The sequence below is a fragment of the Epinephelus moara genome, chromosome 21, assembly GCF_006386435.1.
Source record: "Epinephelus moara isolate mb chromosome 21, YSFRI_EMoa_1.0, whole genome shotgun sequence".
NCBI classification, from domain to species: Eukaryota; Metazoa; Chordata; class Actinopteri; order Perciformes; family Serranidae; genus Epinephelus; species Epinephelus moara.
In genome coordinates this window covers 17,073,831-17,083,187 of record NC_065526.1, presented here as the reverse complement: position 1 = coordinate 17,083,187, position 9,357 = coordinate 17,073,831, and positions in this window count along the sequence as shown.

Genomic DNA, 9,357 nt, shown 5'->3' with positions numbered 1-9,357 from the left:
AACTGACGCCACCTGACAGCATATCATACCACTGCAAAAGGGGGCTTTTGGCGTCAGGTGTTCGACAAAGCGGCCATATTTGACGACTTCGTAATGAGAACAGGTTGAATATACACATGCACTAACATGTCACCCACGGCTTGACTACTTCACCACAACAAAAAACAAAGAAGATCAAATTTCAACACACAGAGTGCAAGCTTGATTTCATTCTTTGCTCTGGACGCCATTACTCCAGTCTTTTACTGATATTAATACAATGAGGATAACCAGGGCATAACCTGTGCTCTGTGTGGATCAATACATAAATATGGGCACTGTTATGAAATCTTAAAATACATCATATGTCGGGGTAATTGATGGTTGTACTGGTTGTATTTACCCTCAGGGGAACACATGGGCGGCCCCTGCAGCCTGCGTGATCATTGTGTGCTTGAGTAGAACCTAAAGTGGAGGATGCTGCTGCCTGACTCAAGTCATTTTTGCAGGTTGTGCAGGGTGAGGACACACTTTGTTAAAGTGTAGAGGGGGAGGAGAAGCTGCTGGATAGTGCAGCAGACACCGCTTCCCTGGCCACTTGTCGAGGAAAATCACATATGATGAAGAGGTCAAAAGCCCTCAGGTTTTCTAGATACTGAACATTAGTATGTGTTAATAATGGATGTAGAAAAAGCTCTGGATGTCACGATTCTCAGCATCTGTATGCATGAGACTCAGAGACGCAGCATGACCAGAAAATGAATTACATGATGGAGCTCATGAACACATTTGCATTCATTGAGTAAACAGAGTGATCTAATACACCTTTAATGACCGCAGGGTACTTCACTCTGACCCGCTGTGGCTGTGAAGACTGAAACTGTTTCTTCATTTAAAGGAGCAGAGTGTTGGATTCACAGGATGTAGTAGCGTCTAGCGGTGAGGATTGTAGATTGTAACCAGATGAAACTTCTACCATGTTCCAAATGTGAACTCCTGGTCAGGATTCCCTCAGTGTTCATTGTTCAGGAGGTTTTTACCAGGAGCCAGAAGTCTTTTCCTCCCCAGAACAAACAGAACCAGTGATTTAAACCAGTAAAAACACTGAATAAAGCAGTTTCACATTACAAATCAGTGTTTCTCTGACGCTGTCTGGCATGTCAGAGACAGCCTGTTAGCCTAGCACCTGCTAATGTGTGCTCACCTTTTTTCTTTGATAACTTAAAATCCACACTCAGGAGGTTCTCTACCAGGAAATGAATAATCTGCAGAGGTCTCTATCTCTCCATAACAAATGGCTCCGGTGATTTAACCCTGTAAAAATACTGAATAAAGCAGTTTCCCTGTTTAACAAATAAACGTTTTTCTGACACTCTTGTCACAGAAGGGCTGCTAACTATGGTAGCCGACACAGTTCAAATCAATTGTTTTAAATTCATCAAACAATATTATTCTTAAAAGGAGCAGTGTGTAAAATTTAGGGTGATTAAGTGGCATCCAGTGGTGAGAATTGCAAACTGCAACCAGCCAAGACTTAAACCACTTGCAATTCCTTTATTGTTCGGGAGGTTTTTACCAGGAGCCGGATTATCCACACAGGTCTCTTCCTCCCAAAAACAAAAAGACCAGGGGATGATTAAAACCAGTAAAAACACTGAATAAAACAGTGCCACGTTACAAATCAGTGTTTCTCCAACCCTGTTTGATGCATGGCCGATTTGCTGCTAGCTCAGCATCTCCTGTGTGCTCACCTTTTTTCTCTGTTAACTTAAGATCCAGGGATTTAGGAGGTTGTTACCGGGAGCCGAATTATCTGCAGAGGTCTCTTCCTCTACAAAACAAATGAACCCTGTGATTAAAACCAGCAAAAACACCAAGTAGTTTAATGTCAGAATATAAGTGTTTTTCTGACACTACTTGTCACAAAAGGGTTGCTAACAATGGCAGCCGGCACAATTCAAATCAATTCCTTTTAATATATCAAATAATATCAATCTTAAAGGAACAGTGTGTAAGTTATAGGGGGATTTAGTTGCACGGGGAGGATTGCAGGTTGCTCTCCCAGTTAGATTTCATTCATTGCTTTGAAGGTTCTTACCAGGAGCCAAATTATCCGCAAAGGTCTCTCCCTCCCAAAAACAAATGGACAAGGTGATTGAAACCGACAAAAACTCTGAACTTACCTTCTCCTACCCTGGTGCATCGCAGACGGGCCCCTAACCAAGCACCTGCTAATGTGTGCTCACCTTTTTTCTCTGATAACTTGGAATCCAGTCATTCAGAAGGTTTCTACCAGGAGCTGAATTATCCACAGAGGTCTCTTCCTCTAAAAAACAAATGGACCGTGTGATTAAAACCAGCAAAAACACTGAATTAAGCAGTATCATGTCAAAATATAAGTGTTTTTCTGATGCTGCTTGGAGGGGCTGCTGATGCCAAAACGTGCCAGTGTTTGGTTTGGCTACTCTGGGCTACTGTAGAATGTCATTTCAACATGGTGCACTCTGTGAATGAGGATCCACTCCCTATGTAGATATAAACAGCTCATTCTAAGGTAAAAAAAAACCCCCACGATTCTTATTTTCAGGTGATTATACACTAAAGAGAAAATACTTATATTCCATATGTGCCAGTATATGCCCCCAGATCCAACACACTGGACCTTTAAAGCTGTGAGGGGGGGCAGCCATTTGTTAACAACCAGCGTTGAGCTCGTAGTTAAAACCACAAATACGTTTACAAGACGGAAGCAGCGGCAGAAACAGCAGGCGCGCTGTCTCTCACTCTCCGTCCTCTGTTATCTAATTTGTCTCAGTCCTGTTTGATCGTGTCCCTGCTCCATCTCAGCTGATGAAAAACAATCGTCTGTATTCATTTTCTGCCTCCACTATTCCCTCTTCCTCTCCTCTGCCTTCCTGTGGGAGCCCGGTTGGCTGCGCTCTAGGCTGGTGAGGGATGTGAACACAGAAAAATTAGCAAGCACGCCAAAGCCAGTAATTGTTAAATTGCAGCAAATGGACCCCATGTGACCCAGGCGAATAAACTCAGAAATCAACAAAAGCCTACCCAGACCCAGTTTATCTAAATTCCAATAGTATGCTCAGTAATGGAAAAACACTGTAGAAATGCCATTTCAAATAGACCCCGATGTAATCCCCAGCCCACTGGGGTCCATTTAATCAATGCTACAGACATGAGCATAGCGGAGGAACAGTCTGCAAATGGAAGTGGAGTTCTGAGTCAGCTCACAGGAGATTAAAAAGTAGAGGTGGATGAATAATGGAGGAGGAGAATGGTGGGAAAATTGCCGAATGTGGCGAATCATCAATAACGCCTCCTGTGAATAATTCTGAAAGAAAAAGACTTCTGCTGAAACTGTCTGTGCCCACTAAAATGGAATTGTTCTTAATTAGTTTTTGCTGTGTGTTGCCTCACTCTACGGATGAACACTCATTATTTCACAAGCAGGCTTCCACTCATCTCACCTTGGATTGCCTGAAATCTCCAGCTGAAATCCAGCATTATGCAAGCTGCTATAAGATAAGTGACAGCTTTCCACTGATTAGCTGTGAAGTTTGGGAGTCAGTGTTTGGTGGAGCTCTGCACCCCAACCTGGAGCCGCGGCTGACACTGACAGCTCCACGGGAAGAGTCTGCTCAGGAGCAGCTTTCAGTGAGACGAACACGACGAGCTCACAGAACCAACACCAATTCATATTCAATCAATCAGCGGTGCACAGGACCGCATGTTGACAGCAGTTTGTGTGAAAAGCCCAGCGGTGTTCGCACCCTTAAGCACCAGCTAACAGCCAGCTCCTCTGTCTGAACATAATCATGTATCATTACTTCTCCAATCAATGAAGCAAAGCGCCACTCCTGCACTATTTCATGTCGTGTTTCAGCGGTGCTCGTGAGGACTCTGAGCTCTTTATTTTGGCCTTGTTAGCAAACAAGGAGCTCAGACAGACGATGACAGATATTCAAATATATGCAGAGTTATGTGGAGATTCTTCGGGCAAAGTCTTCTCCTGATTGTTTTTCCCTCATTATCTGACAGTGTTGTCCCCCATTAACTTTGTCTCCCAGTGTTTGTTGACAGATCATTTTCTGGTTTTCTCACATCAGCAGCCCTAAAGAAAATACATGATCTCTCTTTGTTGTTACGAATGAAGTGAATTGTGTCGGTTTTGTGGCCACATTCTTGAGCAGCTTTGCCACGGCTGTGCTAATATTTTCACTGTGACATACAGAGGCTTCAGCTTATGAATGAAATGTTGTATTTGAGGAATACTGTGACATTTCGGGAAATTTGCCGATTAGTTTTCTTGATAAGAGTCAGATGAGAAGACTGATATCGCCCAAGAGAGATATTTATCTTATCATCTAACTCTCAGCAAGGAAGAGAATAAGCATAGCCCTACTGTATTTCCAAAAATGTCTAACTATTCCTAGAATTTGTAGTTCATGATTATATTTGGCTTGCTATAATCATAACTAAACTTTAAAGGGACAGTTTGAATTTTTGAAATGGGGTTATATGAGGTACTTAGCCACAGTCAGTGTAGAGCTGGATTTATACTTCTGCGTCAAATTGCCAACGTACCTACGCCGTAGCCTGACATGCACCTCCTCAGAAATGTAACTACACCTCGCAGTGACACAGACCTCCTGTCTATTTTTGTAGGCTGACACCATTTCCCTCAGTGGAAACAAAGCTTTTATTTACTTTAATCTCACAGATAAGAAACAATAAAAAAGTGAAGACAATAAAGCCTCCACAAAATAGCATTTTAAGTCTTGTGTGTGATTTATCCTGGCTTCATATGAGCAAAGGAAATCTCCACTTGTTGCTAGGCTAATTTATCCAATGTAAAATGCCATAGGCTTGTGCTAATAACGTTAGCATGTTACATTTGTTTAGAAAACGTGTTTAGTATAAGACAGTTGTTTTGTCAGTGAACCTTGTGAGTTGTAATGGAGCCAAATTTTGTAACATAACCTTTGTTAAATGTTGCTGTTGTCCCTGGCTTCATATGAGTGAAGGAAAAGTCCGCTAGTCGCTAGGCTAATTCATACAATGTAAAATGCCATAGGCTTGTGCTAATAACATTAGCATGTTGTATTTGTGGGGAAAATGTGTCCAGATAAAGACAAGTGTTTGTATGTGAATGCTGCGAGTTATAGTGAAGCTGATTTGTGTACTTGAGTTTGAAATTGTCTCTATTAAGCCACGTTTAATGTGTGTTTAATGTGTGTTTTGAATCAACTAAACTTCACAGTACTTCACAGAAACCTCATCGCCGACTAGTGTTTTGGAGGTGTAACTGCAGAGTGACACAGACACACCACCGCACAAGTATAAATGCTCACAATGGCGTAGGTGACGTGAATAGGAGTAGTGCAGGGCATGAGGCAGTTGTTGTCCCAGGGCTATCATACAAAATGTTGTTCTCAGGACAACAACCAAAGGCAAAATCAGGATGTGCATTTTTTTAGGTGGTTAAAATACCTTTTGCTGCTGTCCATGTCCACAGTAAATTGCTCAGTGTCTGTGGCCCTGCTCCTGCCTGCATCCCCAAACTGGGGGCATGCTAACTGCTATCTATAGTAGATAATCCACTGACTATGATTAAGTACCTCATATAACCCCACTTCAAAAGATCTGATGTATGCCTTTAATATTCAGCTAAGATTCAGAGTTCATCCTTGGCCAGTTGTTTAAACATCCACATCACGACTACCATTTAGCAGCTGTTCTGGAGCCACTGATTATATCATATGATCTTCATTGGGAGATGGAGATAGCTCAGTGGGCATGGACTTGTAAGTATTCAAATATCCATTAAGAAAAAGTCCTTTAAGCGCTCAGAAATATTTTTAAAGTGTGACTGTAATTCCATGACAAATCTGTCTGCCTAGGAAGATCATGTGATTTGAGAGAAAGCTCCAGAACAGCTACTAAATGGTGATGAGATGACTCTATTAATGTATTAAGAGCGACAGTAGCTCAGGCTGTGGCGACTTGGCTTGGTTCAAGTCCCTCATACTGACCAGTACACCTTTTACCCCCCAAATTAGCACATGTATGTAGTTTTTTTAAATGGAGTAAAACCTGTCAAGAATAGACAATAGACTCCATTTTTCCACTGTTAGTGCAGTAGATGAGTATGCCTCTCTGTTTTTGTTGTTGTTGTTTTTTCTTTGACTGGTGTGTCATGTTGGACGTGAAGGACAGGCCAGAAAACAGGTAAATAAACAGTAGGAAGCAGCTTGGAGGCCAATGAAAATGATACAGTGATTACTTTTTAAAATACCTCTTACCTATTCAGTCTTTCCCTCAAACTCTGTGCCTACCAATGCAACACATTCCCACTCCGACCTCGTGACATATTGACGTTTGGTCATGGACCTTCAACGTCTAGACACAACGTGCAAGGTACCCTGGGTGCATTGGTTGCTGACGTTCTGGGACACCGTGTCAAGTTCTGCCTGTTACATGCATTGTCTTCTTTCAAGATACACTTCTGTATTCACAGGAAATTTACCGTTTACATACTCTCTCTTAAAATAAACGCGCTATGTCAGTATAACAACGCAAATGTTTTTTTTGGGTTTAAGCAACAAAAACACGTGGTTAGGTTTGGAAAAAAAACTAAGAGGGTTTGGCTTTAGAATCTTATGGGACACAAACACTGCTCTTAAAGGTGAAAGTCCATGTTTGCCAGACCCATCGCACCCGCCCTAATTGGACTGTCACCGCCTTAACTTTCGTTCTTGTACCATTGCATTTCCCCCCTGACGCCACCGAGCACCATTAAACTATAACAAAGACCAGCCGTGTATCATGCTGATGTTAAAGGACGGCTTTTTCCTCCGTGTCTGACGCCACACGTCACTGCCATGGGATTTCGACGACATCGGATTGAGAGTGGATTGACTAATGATGGAATGATGTTTGAGGGCTACTTGGAAGTGGACAGATGGTACTCTGTGACGGCCCGTCATTGCATCGCGCTGGCAAATGCGTCCACCCTGGTGTTATATTTGCTGATCAATACGTGTGACTACTGCAGAGTAATTTTTTAAAATTATTTTTTGGGCTTTTTCCCTTCAATGACAGGACTGTTTCAAGGGCCGTGGGCTCGAATCTAACCCACGGCCGCTGCGGCCAGAACAGTGCCTTTGTACATGGGATGCCTGCTTTACCCACTGAGCTACTGGGCGCCCCTGCTGAAGAGTCATTTGACCCAGGAGTGAATGCCAGTTGTAACCTTTCCCCTTAAAGAAAAAACCCAGATGTTAACAGATGTTAGTGGAGTTTTTTTGTCCAGTAGGAACGGGGTTCAAGTATGGAGTGTGGACCGGCTGCTGGAGAGGTGTCTGTTTGCCTCCTGGGCACTGCCAAGGTGCCCTCGAGCAGGACACAAAACCCCCAAACTGCTTCAGGGGTGCCTCACTAGCTGACCCTGTGCTACCCCTCTGGAATGCATATGTGAGGTGTGTGTAGCAGATATATTCCGACAACCAGGTGTGAATTTGTCTTGTGTTGATTGATGCATAAAGCATCTTTCTTTACGTTAAAATGTATGTTTTATTTAGGTTTCAGTTTTTATACTGTAGATTTAGATTTTGTTTGATGGATTAAAAAGGAAAATAGATTGTAACTGTTCCTGTCACTATTTTACATGAGCCATTTGTTTCCTGCTGTAGGATTATATTGTAAACTCTGCATCCAGGATGAATATCAACCATAAGTATGAATTATTATGTTTAACAAACTGGTTAGATTCATATAACATTAATAGGGGAACGGCTGCATGGGTCTAACATAAATCCCCAAACGCACAAAGCTGTGCGTGCACATGCATGTTTATTACACACACGGTGCTGTCGACTGGACAGACTCCATAATTCACAAGTAGTTTGCAGGAGACAGTCTGGCTTTGTGGAGATGTTCTGTCATCCCCTCTTGTCAGCTTAACACTGCCGTCCCACAGAGCTAGTTTTCATTTCCTCCACCTCATCCTCAGCTCTTCATGTCTCCTCTCCATGCTCTGTAAAATATGTATTTTTCCCCCAGAGCCCAAGAACTGATTTCTCATCTGCAGCAGGGTTGGAAGACTCTCCACAGCAGCAATTCTTTATTCCACCTGTCGCGGCAACAACTGAAGCACGCACAATCCCGGTCAAGTCAGCAGCTGTGGAGTTTGAGATTTAACTGCCTGTTCATCACGTCTGCGGAGGTGAAAGGTCGCGATGGAACAACACCTGAACGTGCATACGTGGGGCCCTTTTGCAGTCTAACTGATACAGTCTGACTCTTCTTCACATAACGGAAGCAAATATAATATGCTCGGTATTAGTGGAAGTGGAAAGATAACAGGCACTTATATTGGATTTTTGTTTTATTTATTAATAATTCTTCTCTGTTTGTGTGTGTTTTAAGACACTGGGGGAATTCAAGGACTGTTGCGAAGCTGAATTAACAAGCAGATTTGTAAATTTTTGTCCAGAACACTCTCTTGGTCTCTGAGGAACGTCTTAAAAACACACACAAACAAGCAAGCTACGAGGGATTATTAACAAATACGAGCCACACAGCGGCAGCAGCCACATGACCTGCTCATAATGACAGTACCAACGCTGCCATGAAGGACACTGTCTGTCCTTTTTTTTTTTGTCTTAGTTTGAATATAGCTGGTTAAAGAGAGCTGTCCATCACTGGTTTCAGTGGCAGAGGCTGACCCAAGCCTGCTGGGAACTGAACTGTAGTTAATTAGTGCACAAAGCCCGGGGTACAAAAGAAACTTTAGGGGTGGAGGTGATGGGGGAGCTGCTTGGAAGTAGGGGAGAGGGGGATAAAGCGGAGGGGGATCTTGAGCTTGTAGCACAGAGGGACTTTTGGGGGGAAACTTTGTATGTGTGTGTTCCTGTGTCGGGGTTGAAGCAGTGGGGGCTCACAGAGGGATGAATTAGCAGTGTGAAGGGGAGCCTTGTCCCCGAGCTGAGACTCGCCAGCACACACACACTCTGTCTCCGCTGGAACCTGCCAAGGGACAAAAGAGCGGGTGGGTGTGGTGGAAAGGGACCTAAGGAGAGACTGGGAGACAGAGACTGCAAAAAGGTCAAAGTATGACATGAACTAATGAGGCCAGGCAGCCTGTCAAGACACTGCTTTTCACTGGAGATTTCACTTTGATGAGTAAAACTGTACCTTTTTTCATAAACTCCACTTTATTAGGTACACCTTGCTAGAACTGGGTTGGACCCCCTTTTTCGTGGCACACATCCCAAAGGTGCTCTATTGGACTGAGATCTGGTGACTGTGGAGGCCATTGGAGTACAGTGAACTCATTGTCATGTTCAAGAAACCAGTTTG